The sequence below is a fragment of the Pinus tabuliformis genome, chromosome 9 (assembly GCF_031772625.1).
Source record: "Pinus tabuliformis cultivar Carrire ecotype Pingquan chromosome 9, CPIR1, whole genome shotgun sequence".
NCBI lineage: Eukaryota > Viridiplantae > Streptophyta > Pinopsida > Pinales > Pinaceae > Pinus > Pinus tabuliformis.
The window spans coordinates 1,130,321,709-1,130,347,339 of NC_142307.1; positions in this window are offsets into that span (position 1 = coordinate 1,130,321,709).

The following is a 25,631-nucleotide window of genomic DNA, read 5'->3' on the forward strand; positions in this document are numbered from 1 at the left end:
CATGATTTGGGCCTGAAACTCCTCACCCAATTCAAACAAACACCTTCTACACACATATCAGATCATATACATGAATGCGTGGAGACCTTGATAAGTCCACAGGCTAAGTGCATAGGCCCCCGCCACTGAGTGTGTAGGGAAAAGAAGTTTGTATCTGAATGATTATACTTAATAAAGATTATTTTGATCCAATTATGACGCATCTGTATCTTAATTATTACTTCTGTAAAATTTATGTATCTTCGCTATATGTTATGTTTGGTATGAATTAATGCTTATTTACTACACGAAACTAGTAGATTTGTACTCTTTATGCATGTTAAGGAAAATTAAGGACCTTTGCAAAGATCTAGAAGTAATTTAGACAAATTTACAGTAGTTGTCTGTTCAGACAAGTTAAAGGTGCATGAAGGTAGATCTAAGCCTTAAGAACTTTGAGAATCCATAACACAAGCCTCTAGATGCAGAAACCTGGTTCTGTTATCCCACCAATACTTCTTCGGGTGAGACTACAACCTGCGTTATGTGGGTTGTTGCTGAAAGGGCCAGAATTTAGGGTTTTGTTGGTTGGCACTGATAACACTGAACTTGGGTTAGGCCCCATCAAGCTAACAAATGTTTCCATTTCCTGGACTGGGATCTATCTAAGGAATGTGTGATGTTGAATAATTGATTTCGTACTAAGAAGGAAATTGAGAAGTGGATTGATCTGAAGTTTCACGCGTTTGCATATCAGGAGAATAGAAACCCACGATTATCCAAGGAACCATGGCTAAATAGATAGTTGTACACAAATGAAACCAAAGACTTTTTTTGTTTCTTCCCTTGTGAGCTACACGAGTGGATGTCTAAGCTAGTGGAAAGTTAAGGTATGTGGAGGCTTGACGGCCATATTGTGTGGAATTCAAAACTAGTGAAGCATTTGGAAGCTTCAAAAAATAACATTGTGTAGGTTGTTGATCATTGGATTGATCATATCTTAGGAGGATTCATCACTGAGCTCACGATGAATACAAGCATCATCTATAGTGAAGAAAAGCACATATTCTTCAAAGGTCCAAGAGGTAAGTACTTAAAGTCTTTGAAAACATAGATTAAGATGTTGTTGTGTGAGAAATAGGTTATGCCATTACATCGATGATTGGGACTACGCAAAGTGGAAAACCCTTCAGAAGGAACAAAGATCAAGTTTTGAATACAATCCATTGTTAGGATCGTCTGGTAACGACGACGAAGGGACTATTCTAAGAACACTGTGAAGCGTGCTGCAAATAGTCAGCCAGGGTATCCCAGGGATACCCCATCCATCCACTCCACCGCCACCTCCACCTCCACCTCCACCTCCGCATCAACCATTCAACATGGCGAATGCAATGAAGATGTCAATCTTCAAAGGGGTTGGAAGCGAAGACCCCGAACAATTCTGGTTCAATGTAGATGTTGTGTGGACAACGCAGCAAGTTACTAATGATAATATAAAGAAAGAATAGCTGGTCACAACACTGCAGGACAAGGCGTTGACTTGGTATATCCAGTTCTGTCAAGATAGACCTAGAGCGATGATGGCAGAGACTCAGCAGGAATTGAACAGTTAGTTTAAGAAGCCTAAATCTCAGGCGCAGTCTATAACAGAGTTTAAGGAGAAACAACAAAGGGTAAATTAGTGCGCATGGGACTTCGACCAGAGGTTGAAGTGCCTAATCCGCCAGGCTAACATGTCGATCATGGATTCTCAGCATCAAGACTGGTACATCACATCTTTCGTTCTACATCTGAGATTACCATTATCACAGCAGAAGATAGGAATGCAAGCAGAGGTTGTGGAGATAGCAATGAGTTTGGAAGCCTCACCATTGCAAGATATCAATGTTGGAGTACAACAGATTCAGTCGCAACTGGAAAGCCTGCACATGGAGTTGTAGATCTTGAAGACAGGAAAGGAAGCTCAGCTGGAGGTGCACGCTAAAGTTTGGTGCATAAAATGTAAAGATAAAGGACATGATAAGGATCATTGCCCTGTGTATCGAAATTATTTGATTGGAGGATGCCTTGTTCCTTTGAAGCCTAAAAACATTGCGAGACCAAGTGCAGGAGTACCCTTATGGTGCGATATTTTCCAAATAGTTGGGAAACACATGACTGGCCATTGTCAGCTTTTGCAAAATATTTTTCAGACTCTCCAACAGTTGTTTTGTACCTTTTGTAGGTCAGTTGGGCATGATGAGTGAAATTGTTGAAGACACAAATTAATGATGGGGCAAACCTGTACATATCAAATGCAGGCAAAAAATCAGCCTCAGGATCAGGGTGCATGTGCGACATGTGGAGGATTCCAAGTCTGTGGAAGAGGAAGAGGAGGAGGGGCTAGCAGAGGTCGTGGACAAGTAATTTGTTATACCTATCGTGAAGCAGAACATTTGGCGTGTGACTATCAAAACCCAACACATCCATCTTATCAATACTATAGACAGTTTGATCATGTGATAGAATATTTCCCGGTCTTGATTGCCAAAATGCAGGAGAAGAAGACGCAACAACCTACACAAAACATACAAATGATGAGGGAAGATCCTCATGAGGAAGATCATAGCATTAATATAGTGACGTGAAGTGGTATGGCCATAGGAGAAGATAAAGGAAAGTAGCCAAAAAATGAAAGATGGGTGCACAAGGCTATTGATAAGGAAGTTGGATTTTATCTCAAATGGGCTAGAGAAACTTTTATGGAGGCAAAGAAGAACTTTTCTGATGCTTCTACGTTAGGAAGTCAGGAGAAATTGGCAGAAAGAATTGAAATACAAAACGTGGATCCCTCACTATTAGCCACTTTTCTGAAAACTGGTATGAAGTTTTTGTGCGATAAGAAGGTAGTGGAAGGTCTCTAGGACCTAATTGACAATTGTGCCGGTAAAATCAGAACTCCTTCCAAACAGCGCGCTGTGAGGAAATTGGGTAAACATGAGAAGCGAATAGGGCACAAGATGAGACTGGCCACGCAGATTGGAGAGTATGAAATGGATCAAGTCATCTTGGATCTGGGATCTGATGGGAACGTACTACCCAAGAACACATGGGAGACGATGGGAATACTTGCACTACAATGGTCTCCTATACATCTACGCATGGCCAATCAGTAGAAGATCATACCTATGGGGTGCCTGTATGGGGTAACAGTAGACATTGAAGGTGAAATTGCTTTGGCCGACTTCGAAGTAATTGAAATAGTGGACAACAACAACCCTTACCCTGCGCTATTAGGAATTGATTGGACCTTCGACATGGATGCGGTAATTAATCTGAAGAAGTGAAGGATGAAATTTGAGAAGAAGGTACTCTAAGTTTTTGTGCCATTGGACCCTGCTGAAGGAGCGTGCTATACTGAACCAGTCCGCGACTATGAAGAGGATGACAATTTGGATCAAATATACAAGATCACCACACGTAACGAAGATTGGACCAACCCCACTACTGATGGATGGATTACATGGGATAGGGATAGCTCCAGTACCTCAGATTCATATGAAAAGCTCGAGCACTAGAAGAATAAGTTGCATGAAGTCTCTAGGCTACGTTGCAATATGATGACAAAATCGTTGCGGTGCGTATCCATAGAGGTAAGGAATATTCCACATTATGATGGCCTTGATTATGTTAGTTTATTTTTGGATAAGTTTGAAAGGGAGGTGCCCGAAGAACATCAGTTCCAAGCACTTGATCTGGCACTGTGTGCTACACCTACCCGTTGGTGGGGTATGCACAAGGATAGCTTCGCTGACTACAAGGAGTATAAGCGAATCATGAAGCTAAGGTTTGGATACACTAATAATCATATAACTGAGAAATATAGTGGAAAGGATGATCCATTCAAGAACTTAGCTTGATGGACTAAAGCTTGGGGAGAAGAGCCTCAACCAGAATGGGTACATATCTTTTGTCATACCCTAGATACTATTCCCATGAATTGGTACTTAGAAACGGAGCTACGCCATGGGACAGCCAAATGGGATATCTTGAGGGAACGTTTCTTGTTAAGTTTTAGTTTTGAGGATGGATTTGTATGCATTGACGAAGTGCTCCAGGAAATCAAGGCCGCAATCTTCAAGATGCCTGAGGATCCAGTAGAATGGGTTCAACCAGACTGGAATATTTAGCTACGCCATGCGCTAGAATGATACAATGTGACTACAGAAGAAGAAGAAGAGGATCCACAGAATATCAACATTCCAAAGACTGAAGGATAGCACGAGGTTGAAGGACCCAAAGCAGCGAACCTTGATATAACAAAACCTTTGAAAACCAGGCAAGTAAACACCATATCTGATGCACATCCCAAGTTTGCAAGGATAGGTGATTATTGGGATGAAGATATGGTTGATAAAGTTGCAGAGCTACTACGCAAATACCAGGACTTGTTTCCCACCAAGTTCTCAGATTTGAATGGAATTTTAGGAGATTTGGGTGTCATGACGATCATCTTAAAGCCTGATCCGAAGACTATGAAATAGCGACCCTACCATCTAAATCCCAAGTATAAGAAGAATGTGCGCAAAGAGCTTAAAAAAATCCTGGAAGCTAGAATCATTGAGCCAGTGGAAGAGTTTTATTGGGTAAGACCTACGGTTTTTTAGGAAAAGAATAAGCAAGGTGAAATAAAGATATTCGTAAATCTGAGAAAGCTTAACGATGAGTGCATTCATGACCCATTTCCAACCCCGTTGATGGATGAGGTTTTGGAGAATGTTGGAGGGTAGGAATCTTGTTCGTTCATTGAAGGGTTCTCAGGGTACCATCAGATTAAGATCACGCCGAAGGATTGCAGCATAAAGACCTTCGCAACAGAGTGGGGATTCTTTTAGTACACAATGATGCCATTTAGGCTGAAGAATGTGCCTACGATCTTCTCAAGGGTTGTAATTGCAACATTTAGAAAGTTCATCCATACATTCTTAGAAATGTATTCTGATGACAGGACTATGTTTGGATTGGTAAAGCGCATGTTGCAAATCTACACCTTATGTTGGATACTTGTAGCAGATACCATATTTCCCTGAATATGAAGAAATGTATAATTTTTGTGCCTTAGGGGATATTGCTAGCCCATGTAGTCTACAAGTACGGATTAATGGTAGACCCTATGAAGATTGTTGTGATTGTCAATTTAGAAGCTTTGAAGAATGTAAAGTAGTTTCTATAGAAAGTTTATCAAAGCTTATGCAAAGATAACTATGGCGATGGAAAAATTACTGAAGAAGGACGTGATTTTTTGCTAGGATGAGGAATGTCAGTGCAGTCTAGATGTGTTAAAGGAAAATATGGTGATTGCACCCATTTTGGTGTTTCTAGAATGGAATAAAGAGTTCCATGTACATGTGGATGCCTCTTGTATTGCGTTGGGTGTGGTATTGACCCAACCAAGAGAAGTCGAAATTGATCATCCTATAGCCTTCGCAAGCAGGAAATTGTAAAGGCCGAGAACAACTATTCAACTATAGAGAACGAACGACTAACGATGGTCTACGCACTGTAGAAATTTCGACATTACCTGATAGACATGCATTTCAAAATGTACACAGATCGCTCCTCTCTCAAATACCTAGTCAACAAGCCTGTGTTGGGGATAGGGGAGATCTATAGGTGGTTATTGTTGTTCCAAGAATTTGATTTTGAGGTAATTATGAAGCCCAAAAGATTGAATGCAAGACCGAATCATCTATCCAGTATTGAGATAGGTGAAGAACCAACTAATTTGGACGAAGGGTTTTCGGATGTGCAGCGCTTCACTGTACGTGTAATTGATGATAATTTGGCTGATATAATCTAGTTTTTAACTACTGCCACAACCTCAGAAGGATACTCTACACAGCAGAAAAAGGAGTTAGTGGTTGACACAGCTGATGTTTCAATGATCACAGGACACTTGTATAAGATGGGCATTGGCGATATACTGTGTCAATATATCTTGGATTTTGAACGATCCAACATCCTCACTGAAGCACATGGAGGGGTGGCAGGAGAACACTATGCAGGCAAAGCAACTGCGCAGAAAATTTGCACGCAGGATTGTGACAGCCAATGGTGCATAAGGATTCTAAGGCATAATGCAGAGCATCTAATGCTTGTTAGAGGATGGGGAAGCCATCACGGAGGGGTGAACTTCCCTTGAACCTGCAGTTCTTGTTGCATGTATTTGACAAATGGGCAATTGATTTTGTGGGTCCAATACAACCACCAGGGAAGAAGACGGGAGTGCAGTACATTATTACTACGATAGAGTATTTAACAAGATGGGAGGAAGCACAACCAGTCAAAGAATGTTGCACTGCTACAACTTCAATGTTCCTAATTGAGTATGTGTTGACTCGGTTTGGATATCCTAAGATATTGATGAGTGATAGGGGTACCCATTTCTTAAATGAAACAATTGCCATGATGCTTGAAGAATTCCATGTTTATCATCAGAAGAGTATGTCCTATCATCCTCAAGCTAATGGTATGGTGGAAGCATTCAATAAAATACTGGAGAATGCATTGACAAAGATCTATAACGCACAAAGGAATGATTCGAATGTACGCATATCAATGGTTTTGTGGGCATATAGGACGATGTGTAAAAAGTTTAGAGGCCGAACTCCGTTCAAGTTGTTCTATGGGATAGAGGTTGTGATACCCATGGAGTATATTGTGTTGATTCTACGGATTGCAACATTAATTGATATGGTGGATCATGATACTATGGAGGAGTTCCTCGCATAGTTGCTAGAGATAGAAGAAGACTAGTTCTTAGCAGGATTTCACCAACAAGTGCAAACGAAGTGTGAGAAGGCTTGGCATGATTGACATATTAAGACGTGCACCTTTCAAGTGAATAATTTGGTCCTACTTTATGATAGCAAATTCACAAAGTTCCTTTGGAAGTTTCAAATGCATTGGCTAGGACCCTATGTAGTTAAGGAAATTACAGATGGCGGTGCAGTTTAGTGCACGAAGTTGAATGGGGAATTATTTCTGGGTAAAGTCAATGTAAGTCACTTGATGTTTTACAAAGGGGATCCCGCCCTTGTGCAATGACTACATGATGGCGGGATAGTATGAGTACTCCAAGTAGCTGCAAGGTAGTATGGGACTATAAATTACACTACCCAAGAAGTGGAAAAATGAAGTAACGGGGTTGCGCAATGGAAGGAAGAAGCACGCTAGTAATAGTTGTGCCATGAAGGTTGGGGCCGCATAGCAAGGCCACAAAATAGTCGTTGGGTGCATTGTAGTTGATTGGATGGCGAAAATCTTGTTAAGAGGAGTGGGTAGGCTACTTTTATGGTGCAAATATTTGGTAATTTTCTACCAAAGATGCATTGATGATCAGAATTTGGAGGGAACAATCGGATTTGAATTTGAAATTTCCTATAAATATGACATGTTGCCCTGCATTAGAACACTTGGCTTTTAGAGAATTTGCTGCCAAAAAGATTATTGTATGTCTAAGAAAATTTGGGAGGATATTTTAGCCCGACAAGAGTTCACCTGCTTACTTGAGTGGCGCTGCGAGATCATCTTTGCGAGAATGATGGCCACCAATCCAGTAGAAGATGCAAGTTTTGAAGCCACTACTTCTAAAGTCGCAACCCTTGAAATTGCGTCGACGATGGAAGCCACACCATTTGTACCTACGGCACTGAGGTTGCCTAGGCACAAACCATCTGCTGCTAAGGAGAAATAGAAGAACCCACATTCTGTTCTGGTGAGGCAATCACCAAGGAAGAATCCCACTAAGATTCGACAGAAATGGAAGATGGATAAGTCAAAATAGCCACATGAACCCCTAGATCTTGATGAAGAAGAGATCAATGAAGGTGTTGAAGAGTTGGACGTTGAGCTAGGAGAGCCTATCACTAGGCTCCTGAAGTATATCCCTTTGTGGAAATGCAAATTGAAGTTACCAAAACATCCATATACCGGGAAGTTTATGGTTTCTATACCACTGCTATAGGAGAAGGTATTATTTGAAGGCACGCTCGTAGGGTGCATTCTTTCTTTTAAAATAGAATTTTTGGATCTGGTGGATCATGAAAAATTCTACAGTTGGTGCCGAACAAGTATTTGGCCAAGATATACTATGAGGATACTAGGGCCATGCGACTGGAACCTATGAAGTGGGTCACGGGGGTTGAGAAGGCTGGATCATTGAATATGCTATGGGTAGTGCATTTCAGCAGACCAACTATCAATATGGTCTATGTGCGATAATGTCTCACATTGGGTCATGATGGGTGTCTCTAGTTGGGAGAACCCATCCCCATTACAGATATGCTAATCCATCATATCACAAGGTTGCCATACCAAGGGGTGGATCTGGTCGAGGAGTTTGGAGGTAAGACCAAGGAAAAGAAACTCGCAGACAAAATGAAGAGCGAGTTTGGCTTAGTAAATAAGTCATAGGGATACTCCATTTTCTCAATCACAGATAAGGCAGTATAGTTTTCCACGCACATTTTTGCCTACAAGGTCATGATAAAGTGTCATGTGGACAAGGTTCTGGTGCCAATAATTTCACTTGCTGCCCAATGCACGAAAGAGGTGTATTACAACTAGGCACAATACCTGTGCAAAGAGTTTTTGATCAATTTTCACGAAGCACGGGACGGCGGCAAGGCATTCCACTATGCCTGGTTGTTGTTGTTTATTTCCCTAGTTGCATGGAGACTGCCAGAAGATAGTCAGTACCATCCATAAGATGACGACCTACCAGAGGTCGTGAAGTTCACTTCACTATGGGCGATAAAGGACCTTGAAAGGGTCATGGAGATGAAGATGTTCTGGGTGCTGGCAGAGATCGAGCTCCACATGGTGACCAACCAAAGGCTGAGGTTGTCACCAACTCTATTTGAGCAACTGGAATCCTATGCATATTTCAAGGTGGATTTTCACAATTTGTCTACTCGCGTGAAGAAGGATCCGAAGAAAACATGGTACAACCTAGCGTACCTGGTAAATGATGTGGATGCACAGGAGATTGTGGGGCAATGGCCAGGAGAGTGGCTAAAGCCATCAGATCTCGGCGCAGGTACAAGTAAGGCTGGGGAAAGTTCCTCTACGCATTCCACAACAACATAGAAGAACAAGGAGGCTGAGTAGACTATAGCTCAAGAGAAAGCTCCGCAACATAAGAAGGATGTTGCTGCCAAGGAAGTTGTTGCTAAGGCAACTACTAAGAAAGACTGGGTGGCTAAAGAGACAACTATTGATGCTGAAGGGTCCACCTCCAAGCACACTGAGGAAAAAGGGGATTCTGATGTCAATGGAGGTGGGGGCAAAGAGTAGAGAACTCCCTTTAAACTACAGAAACAGATCAAGGAGACAACTTCTAGACCTCGAAAGAGGACGCAATCTGACAAGCACTCACACATTGATCCAATGGTCCTCATGGAGGGGGACTTGGATGAAATTGGAGATAAGGTTTGCGAAACCATGACAGAAGTGTGACAAAAGTTTGAAAAATAGTGCCTACAAATGTTGAGGAATGTGCAGAAGGATCTACGTGACCTGCAGATTCCAACAGGACGGCTACAAGCAAGCATGGGATAGGCAAGCGGGATTTAAGCGAGCCTGTAGCAAGTGATCACAACTATTCTAGAGATAGATAAGACATTGTATCTCATATTTATACCATTACCAGAAGGATCACTACGCGCACAAACAAATGAAGCACACACCTAACTCACTGTTACACAGCATTTTGTCACTGTCCTTGTACTCCCCGTTCCTTGATCCTGGAGGACCTCTACAGTGACCCTCATATGTTTCCCTTCCATGAAGAACATGTCCCTACATCCCCCTTCATCTACAAAACATTTCCCTTTTTCATAATTTCCAAAGAATATTCCTTCAAACTCAGTTTTCAAGACCAGTGCTAGTGCTCAGTTCTTCCCCTGCACCGATATGCAGAGCTTAAAACCACGACTAGCACTGAACAATGCAAGTGAGCATTTCATCACTTGTGTTGGCCCTCTTTTGGCAAGTTTTTAAAAATGGAGTCGAAGCTTCCATCTCTAGAAGCTTCGTGAATGAAATTCTAGTAAATGGTCGAGCAAGATAGAGCCGAGAGAGTCTGTTTGGGCTCCTTTCCCCTATTAAGATGGAACAAACCATGAGGGATAAGGCCTCTCCCACCATACGAGGAATCATTTCCCCTCCATCAAAGATATATAAACTCCCCATTTTACACCCTCAACTAGCTAATAAAATGGTTCAAATAATTTGCAAATCTTGAGAGCCATATTGAGATCCTTAGCCTTCTAGTTTGTGTGTGAAGGGAGAATAAGCTTGTTGTGTTTAGTTTAGAGCATAAGGAAAGAGGCCTTAAACATCCATTCTGTTGAGGGTGAATCATGAGATGATTCTAGTGGTGTTGGGACCCAGACATGCCAAAGGGAACCTGCAACGTCAAGGCTCTGGTTGTATTTCTCTTTGAATTTTTATTAATACAACTAATGGTTTATTTCCTACATTGAGTGTCATATTACATTTGATGGCTTAAGATTACTTGAATTTTAAGTAGATTGAATGCGATTGTATGATATCACATTTTCTTTTGTCTCTTGTGTGATTTTTCAGGTATTTGAATGGAAAGAACGAAAGGAAGCTAGAGAAAAGAAGCGAGATCACCATCAAGCGGATTAGTGTTCTAAGAGGTATGCCATCTTATTTTATTCTAGCCTAAGGATGTTTTCATTAGGTTGTTATATTTGTGGCTAGACCCAATCTTGGGCTAGAGGGATCACCTATATCCACAAAGAAGATTTACCTACTCCACAAATTGGCGTCTCCACTGGGGAACCATCCCTCTCTTTAGATTGCTTGCATATCATTATTTGTGTTGAATTTTTTCGTATCACTCTTTCCTTTTGGTTTTCTGTGATTTACACTGTCTACTCCCTAGATTCTTGAATTTATAGTGATAGGTCTGGTTTTGCTTTCAGAAAATTATGATTTTTTCCTTGAAATCCTCGATCAAAGCTGTTTATTTTTTAACAGTCACACCGATCAATGCGATTTACTCTTAAACAATTACGTAATACCCCTTTGTGGAGCTTCTTGTCAGTTAAGCATTCGCGTCAATTCATGTAGGTTAATATTAGGGTTTCTCATGAATCATTGCCAGTGTGTCCTGCCCTCATAAGTTTTGTTTCTTGGCTTCTTTTCCTGTATTCTCCCTGGCTAGAAAGCTTCGTAAGCTTGATTTGTTTTCTTGATTGGTTTTATTTCCCTTACTTGATTTTTTGAGTATTGGATGGTTTGTGTCCCTAGGACATCTAGGTCATCATCCATTCAGTTGTTTGTTTGCTCATCAAGTCAAGTTTTTGGTTATCTCACCCTCTGATGTGTTAAGCCTGGCCCTGTGTGAAGTTCTTTTTTATTTTCTCTTTGAATCCCTCGATCAATGCTCTTTTTGGCCAAATAGTTGCACCGATCAGGCCTATCAGTGCTTGTTGTAGCCTAGCCAGTCATGCCAATCAACACTAGTTTCAACCCAAAAAGCGTGCCAGTATCTGAGTTAAGAAAAAATCATATTTTTTTCCCCATTCCAATGCCAGTGTGTCTTGACCCTCAGACTCTCTTATTCCACCTAGAAGAGACTAGGATTCTTTTTTTGCTGGCTTTGATTGATTGATTGAATTGAAGTTTCATTGCTTGAATTTTTTAGTTTTTTGGATGGTTTCTATGATCCTAGGCAATCTAGGTCAATTATTGTTCAGTTGTTAATATACTCATTGTTTTAAGTTTCTGATTTGCTGCTTCGTTTAATCCATATTTGAGTGGCAACATATTCATTGCTTCATTTTCAATTGAATGAGTGAAAGAGTCTCATTTGTTCTCTTATTTCGAGTGTCTCTTTTCTTTCCAAGCATAGATTACATTGCTTGGTTTCTCGATTGAAGCACTTATGTCTTTGGTTTGTTTGATTTAGGGAAGAAGTTGCTTTTAGTTTCATTTATCATGCTTTGGATTTGATTGATGCTTGTTTGTTCGGAATTGTGAAATTTTCATTAAAATGCTTTATGTGAAATATTCATTTTGTGTTTTATGAAAAGAAGAACATCATTCTAGTTTACTTAAGTGAAAATACTACATTAGTAGCGTTATCGAGAAGCTAGAATTGCATCATTGTAAGCATTGGAAATTAAATGAAACTTCTTATGTTGTTAAGGGAAGATTAAGTGCATTTAGGGCATGTATTATGGAAATATTTCATTCTTTGATTTTTGCATTGATCGTGTGCTCTCTATCCCTCAATTAGCATTAACTTTCATCGAAGAAAGATTTCTTTTCTCATATAGCTGCATATAGGAGTTTTCACATGACAACAGTAGGGCCTTCTAATTGAAACCTAATTCAAGATCAACCATTAAAATTTATTGAATTGACCTACGGAAGCATTGAAACTTAATGCTCACATTTAGTGGTCTAGGCTAGAGACATGTTCCATCATCTTTAATCCTAGCAGTTGTCATTCGCTTCGGCATTAGACAACGCTAGTAGGGACTTGTGCTCCCTGTATCATCGCGTATATAAAGGGAGACCCCACAAGGTTTGCAATACTTTATCCATATGAAGTCAAGTTTTCCGCCTTGTAAAAGTAATACACCGAACACAGCATTAGGGGAGATTACCTGCTCATACTTTTTGGTTCACCGAGAGGTATTCTACAATTCACAGTTACTTGGTAATCCCTTTGCCTAGATTATCCTGAGTAATAATTTTGGCCTTTCTGACTCTTTAAATTTAAAATATCATCGCGCACTTGTCCTTTTGAGCCCGTTAACTCCGAAAGAAACTAGAGTCACCTTTCACCCTTTTCTCAAATCTTAAAATATGAAAAGGCAAACCTTTGTTTCAGTGTCTTAAAATTAACTACCCATGAAATATTCCTGGTTTACCTTCCTTAGTGATTCTTTAGGTTTGTTTCAAATGGAAACATTTCCGGAGTTTACCAGTCAAAGGTTCCCCTCGAATATAAATCCTAGTCCTTTTCCTTCTTTTGGAAATATTGGTGCTCCTTATATGGCAACGTTGTCCCTCCCTGGGTTAACCATTGGTTTACCTGTCTGGTTATTTTTGACCTTAGTGGTCCCAAGTGTCCCAACTCCTACCCAACCATATCCTTCATTTGAATCACATCACGTTGATTCTAACGTTGACCTGTCACCTTCATCCCCTATTTCTTCACCTTCCTCTTCTACTTCGCTTGGTGAAACTTTGACATCCAGTAATCAGGAGGCTAAGAAGAAGAAGAAGATGATGAAGAAGAAGAAGTTAGATAAGCGAGAGGCCAACCATGTAGTTGTTACTCCAAATGCAACTCGTGTAGACCAACCTTCTGATCATCTACGGGAGGTAAGATTCCCTTGCAAGTTGTATAAGGGTGGCCATCTTGTTCGATTTTGTCCTTGCATTCCCAAAGTCTTAGAGGTGTGGTATCAAGACCTGAATCGAATATCCCCATCGACCTCTGGAGATCATGTCGATGCTACGCCTTTAACTGATGATGGTAAGCAGAAGGGAAAGATTAGATTCCCCTATAGGTTATGTGAAGGAAAACATCTTCTTCACCTTTGTCCTCTTATGGATAAAGCTTCCAAAATTTTGGAAAACCTTACAGCTCCTCAGGTCCAACTCCCTGTTGGTTATCAAAGACTTTCTTCTGACCCTCTCCTAGTTGGTAAAGAGATTGACTTGGATTCATCTCTTTCCCATCCTGCTCTTCCTAAGAATCACTCCATTGTGTCTATGCCCAACCAACCATTGGTTGAAAAGAGTGTCAACTTGGCACCGCCTTCAGTTGTTCACTCCGTTCCTAAAGAGAGTAGTGATCATACTGCCCATGTTATTCTCATCTCCTAAGATTCTCCATGAATCGAAGAGTGGCCCTCCCATCTCAGTTGTTCAGGAGAGTCCTTCTCCTATTCCTGCAAAGCATGGGGGGAAATCATATCATACCCCCACTAGGTAGTTCTATCGTTTCTTTTGATTAGAGTCAATTGACTACATTTCACCTCCCATCTAATGTGCCTTTCCAGATTATGATACAAGCCTATATTATAGTAGTATATGGCACTATATTAGATGAAGGTGCATCTGTTAGTATCATGTCTTCTACTACTTGGCAAGCTTTGGGTTCCCCAGAGCTTGTGCCTATCATCCAGAATCTGTTGCCATTCAACAGAGGAACTAGTCAACCCTTAGGGATCCTTCCAAAGTTCCCTATTTTTTTGGGAGGAAAGACCTTCTATATAGACGTGATGGTAGTCCAAGGTCCTTTATATTTAAATCTTCTCCTTGGATGCAACTATGTTTATGTCATTGGAGCTCTTGTCTCTTCACTTTTTCATGTGGTTTGTTTTCCACATGAAGGGAGAATAGTGACCATTGATCAATTGTCGTTCATTGGTCACCAAGTGCCTCCTATGGAACCATCGTCCCCTATTGGTTCTTGTTTGCAAGTAGTACCTTCCTCGCCACAAGTTAATTATGTCACTACCCGTTCCCTATCCACATCTGCTTACGATCATAGAAATGGTATAGTACATTATGTACTAGGGGCATTCAAACCCTATCTGTCATTGGTACCAGTTGGCATGTATTCCTCCCAGAGCATGGTTCTCCCATCTAGTGAGGACCTATTGGGAGCCATGTTCTCGTACGGTCCATGAACATATGGTGAGCATAGTTCCTTGTCTTGTGTCAAGCTCATTAAAAAATGAAACATAGAGTGTGACCATAGTTCCTTGTCTTGTGTCAAGCTCATTAAAAAAATGAAACAAGGAGTCTTGAGGATAGTTCTTTTATTATGTCAACCTCGTTAAAAAATTAAACAACTCCCTTTTCCAAATAAAGTATTTGATTAAGATCTCGTCAAATTCCAGCCGATTCTTTCCTTGAACTCGAACGTGAACCTTCATTCCATCCGCCTAACTGAATGAAATGAAGATTGGGGGGAATGTACCTCGAATTGAGTCATTATGCTGGGGGCATGCAAAATTAACTCAAGCATATTTTTTCATTTCAAGCTTGTGTAAACATGAAACCAAATTCAAGCAAAGCTCCCCATGGTTCAAGCTTGTGTAAAAATGAACCCATGCCCAATTTACACCTCGTGATTATCATTTTTTGAGAAGATTTTTTGGTGTAAATCACATTTGAATGCATTTGTTGACACGTTTCGAATGAATGAGTGTGGTTCATCGTTAGGACAAGTTGAAGAATCAGATCCAGACTGCATGTTAAATAGATAGAGCAGAGAAAACTTTGGGTTCCCCGCAGCTTGTGCCTGTCACCCAGAATTTGTTGGCATTCAATAGAGGAACTAGTCAACCCTTAGGAATCCTTCCAAAGTTCCCTATTATTTTGGGAGGAAAGACCGTCTATATAGACGTGATGGTAGTCCAAGGTCCTTTAGATTTCAATCTTCTCCTTGGACGCAACTATGTTTATGTCATGGCAGCTCTTGTCTCTTTGCTTTTACGTGTGGTTTGTTTTCCACGCGAAGGGAGAATAGTGACCATTGATCAATTGTCATTCATTGGTCACTAGGTGCCTCCTATGCAACCATCGTCCCCTATTGGTTCTTGTTTACAAGTAGTACCTTCCCTACCACAAGTCAATTATGTGGCTACCCATTCCGTATCCACATCTGCTGATGATCACAGAAATTGTATAGTACATTATGTATTGGGGGCATTGTAACTCAATCTGTCATTGGTACCAATTGGCATGTATTCCTCCCAGAGCATGGTTCTCCCATCTAGTGAGGACCTATTGGGAACCATGTTCTCGTTTGGTCCATGAACAGATGGTGAGCATAGTTCCTTGTCTTGTGTCAAGCTCATTAAAAAATGAAACACGGAATGTGACCATAGTTCCTTGTCTTGTGTCAAGCTCGTTAAAAAAATGAAACAAGGAGTCTTGAGGATAGTTCTTTTACTATGTCAACCTCGTTAAAAAATGAAACAACTCCCTTTTCCAAATCGATTATTCGATTAAGATCTCATCAAATTCCAGTCAAGTCTTTCCTGGAACTCGAATGTTATGAAACCAGCTCACAAAAAGATAGAAAAGATAGTTGAACGCCTTAGAATTCAGCCTCTTCGAGGGGGCAACCTCCTTTACATTACACAAAAGAACAATGCTTAGATGATTCAAATGAAAAAACCTCATTTCTATATATAGGAGTCTAAGGGGTCACAATATAACCCAGCCAACCTAATAATAATAATATAAAGGCAGAAAAATAACAATAGAGAGATTCTATGGGGCACAGTAATAACAATATGGGGACAATAGGGGCACAAAAATATTAATAAGGGATACAACTACAATATTAATGGGGGAATCACTAGTATTATAGGGACCTAACATGCCCCTCTCCTTCAAAAAAGTGTTGTCCTCAACGCTTGATTAGTTTTGGATGCTTCTGTATAAAATTCTCATCCTCCCATGTGGAATCTTCAGCGGATAAGTTCTTGCACATGATGAGATACTCTGAAATGGATCACTTTCCTAGTTTTTTAGTTCTTGTTTCTATGACTGCTTCCGGTTCCAATATAATTTTTCCTTCCTCGTCAAGTTCTGGAAATATTGTTTGAATTGGGAGCTTTTCGCCTATAACCTTCTTTAAACATGAAACATGGAAAACTGGGTGCACTCAAGAAGTTGCAGGAAGCTCCAATTTGTATGCCATAGTATAAATCTTTTGCAACACCTTGTACGGACCATAATACTTTCGTGACAATTTTTTATCCTTCTTAGCTTACTTGAGGGACATTTTTTTATATGGTTGTAGCCGTAGGAATACCCAATCACCTACATCAAAACTTCTTTCACTATGATGTTGATCTGCCTTTTGTTGATGCTCGATGTGATGTTCCACTGCTTGAACCCTAGAATTTTCTCTTAAATATGATGTGATGGATGGTGGCTGATATCCATAAAGTGCCATAAATGGGGTCATTTTTGTTGGAGTATGGAAGTGTTATACCACCATTCACGCAAAAGAAACCCTTTGACTCATTGTGTCTGTTTATCATATACAATGCAATGAAGATATCCTTCCAAACATTTGTTTACTATCTCCATTTTCCCATCATATTGAGGATGATAAGATGAGCTATGAGCTAACTGAGTACCAAGACAAGAAAATAATTCTATCCAAAAGTTTCCTGTAAAAATTGGATCTCTGTCACTTACAATAATCTTTGGGTTTCCATGTAGCTTTTGAATTGTTTCCATAAGTGCTGTAGAAACTGTAATGGCTTTAAATGGATGTGATAATGCACAAAAGTGTGCATACTTGGTAAGTCTGTCAACTACCACCATGATGACACTCTTTCCCTCAGACTTGGGTAAATCTGTGATAAAATCCATTGAAATCTCCTCCCAACGTTGGCTTGGAATGGATAAAGGTTGTAATAGACCTGGTGTCTTAATTGTTTTAGCTTTATTTTGTTGGCATACCAAACATTCCACCACAAACTTTTGAATATCCAATTTAAGGCCATCTCAAAAAAAATCCTTCTTAACCCTGTGGTAAGTTTTTAAAAATCCTGAGTGCCCTCTTAAGGGAGAAGCATACAATTCCAGAAGAATATTTTGTTTGAGTTGGGAATTCTTACAGAGGTATAAGCAATCTTTGTACCATTACGAATCATTTTTCCAGCTAAATGTATCAGATGTACTGGAATCTTGTTGTAACTTTCGAATAAGTTCCCACACTTCTTTGTCATTCTTCCATTCCCCCCTTGCTTCATTTATCCAATTTGGTTGGATAATAGAAATGGTGCACAACAATGCTTCCACATCCTCATCCTTTCTTGAGAGTGCATCTGCCACAACATTTTGCTTCCCTTTTTTGTATATGATTTCAAAGTCATAACCCAACATCTTTGTGACCCATTTTTGTTGTTCTTCAGAGGATAATCTTTGTTATAAAAAGTATTTAAGGCTATCATGATCCATTTTTACCTTGAAGTGTCTTCCCATTAGGTAGGGTTGCCATTTCTTAAGTGCATGTAGTATTTCCAACATTTCCTTCTCATAAATAGCTTTGTGTAAATACTTTCCCTTGATTGGACGACTTTCGAAAGCAACGGGTCTTTCATCTTGCATTAAAACAACACCAATTCCATTTCCGAAAGCATCACATTCCACAATAAAGGTTTTTGTGAAGTTTGGTGTAGCTAAGACCGGTGCCTGGCACATTGCCTCTTTAAGATATTCAAAGGCCTTTGTTGCTTCTGGAGTCCATGAAAATGCATCTTTCTTCAACAATGTTGTTAGAGGTGCTACTATTTTCCCATAATTCTTAACAAACTTGCGATAATAGTCTGTCAACCCGAGAAATCCTTGCAAATGCTTTATGGATGTGGGGATTTCCCATTCCTTAATGGATTTAATTGTGCTAGGGTCTAGCTTAACTCCTTCATGAGACACAATATGACCCAAATATTCCACCTCTTGTACTCCAAAGAAACATTTCGATCCTTTTGCATATAATTGTTTCTCCTCCAATAGTTGTATCACCCCGTCAACGTGTTCAACATGATCCTTCCAACACTTGTTGTAGATTAGTATATCATCAAAAAATACTAACACAAATTTTCTAAGGAAGAGTTTGAAAATGGGATTCATCAAACCTTGAAATGTAGAAGGTGCATTGGTAAGGCCAAAAGGCATGACCAAAAACTCATAGTGACCCTCATGAGTTCTAAATGCTGTTTTCGGAATGTCTTGAGTCTTCATTCTGATTTGATGATATCTTGAACGAAGATCTAACTTGGTGAAGTAAATTGATCCATGCAATTCATCCAATAATTCATCAATGACAGGAATGGGAAACTTATCTTTAATAGTGAGCTTGTTGAGCTCCCTATAATCCGGACACATGCACCATGATCCATCCTTCTTGTGCACCAATACTACTAGAGTAGAGAAATAACTTTGGCTAGGTTGAATTATACTAGCCTCAAGCATTTCTGCAACCATACATTCAATTGCACTCTTTTTGGCATAGGGATATCTGTACGGCCTGATGTTTGGAGGAATACTTCCTGGAATCAAATGAATAGCATGATCATGATCATGAATAGGTGGGAGACCTTTGGGAGTCTCAAATACCTTGGAATGATTGTCCAAGACTTTTTGGAGATATGGAGAAATAGATGATTTCGATGTGGAAACATCTAGCAAACATAATTGTGCAATTACACCTCGTTGTTCCTTTTTTAGAAGCTTTTTCATACCGTTAGAGCTTATTATCTTTCCCTATTTCCCTGCAATACCCCTTAACTCAACTTCCTTTCCTTCCACATAAAATTTCATGAAAATTTCTTGAAAGTTAAAAGTTATTGTACCCAAGGATTGTAGCCATTAGACTCCTAGTACAACAGCATCACCTCCCATTGGAATGGAAAGCATTGGGCTTGTCAATACATATTCTCCCATGGATAGCTTGATATTATGGCACTTTCCAGAGCAATTTATTGTTCCTCCATTTGCAACCATCGCTTAACACTCCGGTGCTGGATATAGGAAGCAATTCAATTCTTTTGCTATCTTACAATGAATAAAATTATGGGTACTTCCTGAATCAATCAACACTATTACCTTTTTCTTTTTTATTTTTCCTTCTATCTTGATGGATTGAGGAGCAGTAATTCTAGCCAATGCATTAAAAGATATGGTCAGATTCATTTCTTCTTAATCTAGGCTTTGTTCCTGGAGTATATCCTCTCCTTTTGACCTTTCTTGCTCCTTTTCTTCTTCCTCTTCACAATCTATGTAGAATAATTTCTTCTCAGCGCACTTATGACCTTTAGTGTATTTGCTATCACAACTGTAACAAAGCCCTTTTTCTCTTTTTTCTTCCAATTGTCAAGGTGTCAACCTTATAGGTTGTGGAAGGCTAGGGGCAACAACACTTCCATATTTATAGTTCTGAGTGGTATGCTTCCTATTTGCCATAATTTTGCTTTCCATTTCTCTTGCTAACCTGAATGCCTTCTCTAATGAATCAGGTTCCCAAAGGCGAACATCATGTTGGATATTATCCTTTAAAGTCCCTATGAACACATCAATCCTATGCTCCTCTAGAATATTTTTTACCCTTATGTTCAATTTTTGGAACTCCTGAATGTGCTCCATTATTGAACCCTTTTGTTTGAGACTCATCAATTGGCTAAAAAAAATGTTTCTTTTTGTATCCTCATAATGTGCTGTCAATTCTTCTGTAAAAATTACCCAAGTAATAATTTGTTTATGAGAGCAAAACCATTGATACCATACAAACTGATTTGGTTCCAAATATAAAGTTGCAATACGTACCTTTTGTGTGTTTTGCACATTATTGAGATCAAAAAATTGCTCCATTTGTAATATCCATGTTGTGGGATCCTTGCCATCAAACTTCCTCATATCGATTTTTGGAATATGGTGGGTCTTCGATCCAATATTAGAGTCTATGGAATCATGATTAACATTTCTTTTGTTCTCATCATGAGTTTCCTTTACTACCCTTTCACCATTAATGACCATTTCTTGTAGCAACTTATTCAAATTTATCTTCAATTCTTCCATCTTATCTTCCATGCCATCCATTTTAGCATCCATACCATTCATCTTAGCGTCCATGCCATTCATCTTAGCTTCCATGCCATCCATCTTAGCTTCTACGCCTTTCTTTAAACAATCCATCTTAGCTTCTAGACCTTTCTTTAAACTATCCATCTTAGCTTCTACATCATTCTTTAAACCATCCATCTTAGGTTCTATTACTTTTTGTGCAAGTGACACTTGTTGCACTTGGTCTCATAATTTTGATATATCATGTTGCATTTCTTCCTCTTCTTCATGAGTCATGCTATATCTTTCAGGTTGCTTACTAGGTGTTTGCACTTTCTTTCCTCAGGGCATCAATTACCGATAATAATTCTTTATTATGCCCTTTGAATTCCTTCAAACTAATTTTTCAAACCAAGCTTATGCAAAAATTTAAAAAAAAACTACCCACCTTTCTTCACTTTGTAGGAGCTTGATATTGAATCTAATGTATCTCTGTAATTTTGGTTCATCCAGTTCTGAAATTGCGACCTGTAATATCCCTCTGTTTCCTCTTTCTAATGCCACCAGTCTGATCCAAATTAGATTCTCCAAGGAAGAGTTATGCACAACCTCCCAAGATGACTTGATTATAGACCTTTCTAGAAGATTGAACTTGTATGAAGTGCCACATGTCATTGTTTTGACCTTTGCTTCTGAAAAATATATAAAAGAAACTATAGTCCATCCTCTCTCTGTACCTTCTTACAAAATTTCAATCTGATGCTCAGAGAGAAAGTTATGATGATTTTCCCAAAGTCACCTATTTGGAATGTAATTCAGGAGTTTGCAAAAAGACCAACTTCCTCAGATCATATCTCCGCCAATATAGCACAAAAAGCTATGAAATTTGGATCCGAGGTTCAGTGCGATTTCGTCTCAAATAGACTTTTTTTTGTTTTCTGCTTAAACATCGCAGAAAAAAAGTTATAGCGAAAATGCCACGATGACCTATTTGGAGCAGCAAAACCCTAGAATCCAAAGCTCTAATACCAAATGTTATGAAACCAGCTCACAAAAAGATAGAAAAGATAGTTGAACGCCTTAGCGTTCAGCCTCTTCTGAGGGGGCAACCTCCTTTACATTCCACAAGAGAACAATTCTTGGATGTTTCAAATGAAAAAACCTCTTTTATATATATAGGAGTCTAAGGGGTCACAATATAACCCAGCCGACCTAACAATAATAATATAAAGGCACAAAAATAACAATAGAGCGATTCTATGGGCACAGTATTAACAATATGGGGATAATAGAGGCACAACAATATTAATAAGGGATACAAGTACAATATTAATGGGGGCATCACTAGTATTATAGGGACCTAACATCGAACGTGAACCTTCATTCCATCCGCCTAGCTAAATGAAATGAAGCTTGGGGGGCATGTACCAAATTGATTCATTATGCTGGGGGCATGCAAACTTAACTCAAGCATAATTTTTCATTTCAAGCTTGTGTAAACATGAAACTGAATTTAGGTAGATTTCACCATGGTTCAAGCTTGTGTAAAAATGAACCCATGCCCAATTTACACCTCGTGATTATTGTTTTTTGAGAAGATTTTTCGGTGTAAATCACATTCGAATTCATTTGTCGATGCGTTTCGAACCAACGAGTGTGGTTCATTGTTAGGACAAGTTCAAGAATCAGATCCAGGCTGCATGTTAAATAGACAGAGAAGAGCATCTAATGGCTATATTTTACCAAGCAACGGTTATATTGAATTGGTCAGGTAGACTGACTAATGGCTATATTTGACTAGGAAACGCCTAACCAGACTGGACCAAGGGATAAGGACTGGAGAACATAATTGGTTAAATAGTTATTAAGTCAGTTATATGCCTATTACCATACTTAAATATAAATTAATTAATAGGAATTAATTAGTTACTGAAACGACCTATATTTAAGTAATATAAATGACTATTTAGTTAGTTAGTTTAATATCAAATATAAACTAGGTAATGTATTTAATCAATCTATAATATAAATATATATATATATATATATATATATATATATATATATATATATATATATATATATATATATATATATATATATATAAGTTATGTAATTAAAGTTACATAATTAAATAATTCGTAAACTAATATTAAGTTAGTTTTGCTTATATTAAATTAAAAGTAGCTAATATATAATTAAATAGTTAATGGAAAGTTAGGTAACAAATTCAATTAATATGAATTAAAAGGGTTGACATTAAATTTATATTAAAATTTATATAATTAAATATTTGGTTAATTTATTGTAAGTTAGTTTTTATTTATATTTAATCAAAGGGGTTAATATTAAATCTATATAAAATTAAAAATCTAATTGTAAGTTAGTATTGTTGTAATTATTACCATAACAACTAATTGTTGTTAAATCTATTAAACGACCTTATTAATAAAGCTATTAAAATAAATATAAATCTAATTAAATATATTAATAAAATATAATAAGAACAATTCCTAAAGGATAACTTATTAACTTAGTTGAATAAGGGACCAAGGATAAAAATTAACTAAATCAATGGGGAGAAACAAGTTTGTTTTAAAGTAGGTCAGTTAATAGTTCTCATCTTAAAAAAACTTCATCAATGATTAGCTAAAGGAAGTTTTTATAAAAGGATTTTTATTTCCTAAGAAAACAATAAAGTTTTTAAAATTAATCGAGAAGAAGGGAGAGAAAACAGGCGAACAAAAAATACAACATAAAATCAAAGGGACGATAAAAAAGGAAATACCGACAACCTAGAAAACGAGGGGGAAGAACACCATAAGGAGCGGGGCCAGTGGGAAATGGCTAGGAAGAGAGGGCAGGGATCCAGCAACTACTAATTTTCCAGCGATCATCTCTATTGAGATTGTTTGGCCTTTTTTAAATCTTAATGGCTTCCCTAAATTTCTGGTGATGAAACTGAGCAACCCTTGCAATAAAGAGAGCCTCCTCAATACATTTCTTTGTCTTTTCAGCATACTCTGCTAAGGTGGAAGACCGGGTCCTCCCGTGTTTTAATTCGACTGACTGCTCATTAATCCTCTGATTAATATAATGACCAGTCTCACCAATGTAGGGGGTCCCACAGGAACAGGGAATAACATAGACACCCTTCATTTCCTTGGGGTTGACCGGGTCCTTTACAGACCGGAGGGACCTACAGATTATGTTAAGGGGTCTAAAGGTAGAGGGAATATTATGCTTCCTAAGCCTCCTAGCAATCTTATTAGTAGTCCCTTGCATGAAAGTGAGATGAATGCCTGAGACTCGATCTTTAAGGTTTTTCTTGACCAAAGAATTCTTACTAGCTTTAAGGAAAGCTTTCTGACCGAGGTGCCTACTATAACCATTATTAACAAAGTCATTAAGGAGTTCGGCCTTCTCTTTATCAAGGCTCTTTTCATCAGAGATTCTCAGCAAACAAGTGGAAAGCATGTTGAGAACGCCCAACTTTTGAGATGGGAAATGATGGGAGCTCGCATGAAGATACTACTCAATGTGTGTTTTCTTTTGAAACACTTGGTGGTGTTGGCATTATGACACAAGTTTGGCGCTATGGCACAGGTGTTGTCCTTGATGGCAACTCACTTTGGTGACAGATCACAGTTCAGGCTCTCAGAATGAAGGAAAAAGCTATATACGCAGGATCCCTTTGACAAAGTCGCGTATACACGCGGGTTAGACGAGGCAAAGTCGCGTATACGTATACACGCACTTTTATGCAAGGAAAATCACGTACATGTGGGAGAACTTATTTTTTGGTCTGTGATATTTAGTCCTTGGTATTTGAACCTATGGTTTTTGACCATGGTATCACGTCCGAAGTATTGATCCCAAGTATTGGGTCCTTGGTATTGATTTGTTATGGTTTTGGACCGTGGTATTGTGAAAGGAATAAGACTATAAAAGAGGAAGGAGATCATTAGGAAAGCAATCATCTGAGTAATGAAATATCTGATAAAGTGCTACTGGTGATTTGGTTATGGTGCACAGCTGGATCTGAATGAAGGAGGAACCTAAGCGCAAGGAAAAGGATAAGCTCTAATGATGGGTCAAAATCTTAAAGCTTGAATAATAGTATCTTTGCATGATGTTGATTTGTTATATGTGGCACACGCTTGATCTATAAATCTGATAATCTGGGTTAACGAATGTCTGAATATTTGAAGGAGTGAATTATCTTTATAGATTTGTACGCAGGTTTAGTGAAGCGAAGGCACGTATGCACGCTGTTTCTGTAAGTCAAAAGTGCGTATCCGCAGGTTGGTCTTAACAAAGAAGTGTATGCACGCGGGTTTCTGAATATTGAAGTAGCGTACATCTCTTAAATTATGTTCTAGCTGATCCTGTTGATTACTGCAGTGATCTGGGTTCAGAATTGGTGTATGGTTACTATTACTGTGTTCTGGGTACAGCTGTCAGAGAAGTGTCTATTTGATTCAGTCTTGATGGGTGAAAAGGAGATTGTTTGATGCAGAAATTCTTGATGTTTGATTGATGTTATTCATGGATCCAGTCTAAAAATTTATGAAACATGGTCCCTGGAAGAAAGAGAAGGTTGTAGCCTTATGTAGGTCAGCACCTACATACTAGTACCTGAACTAGTACAAGAGCTAAGGGGGTTGTAGCTCCCATCCAGCAGAGGCTGGAGAACGAGAGAAGGATGTAGCCTTCTACAGGTAGAAGCATGCGTACTGGTATAAGTCTGCACCAGTACAAAAACATTGTAAAAAGAAGTTTCTAATTAAAAGAAGATAGAGACGAATTACAGTAGGTGGTTTTCACCCACATTGGGTTTCCACCTTATATCTTGTGTGTGATTGTCTTCTGATCTGTTTTACTGTTCCTGGTTACTGTTTATATGATTTTGATGCACAGATTAATGATCAACATCTGTAGAATAAATTAAATTATAATTCTGCATAGTATACGTTGGTTTCCTTATATGTAGTTGCGTATATACGCGGTTTTCACTAACT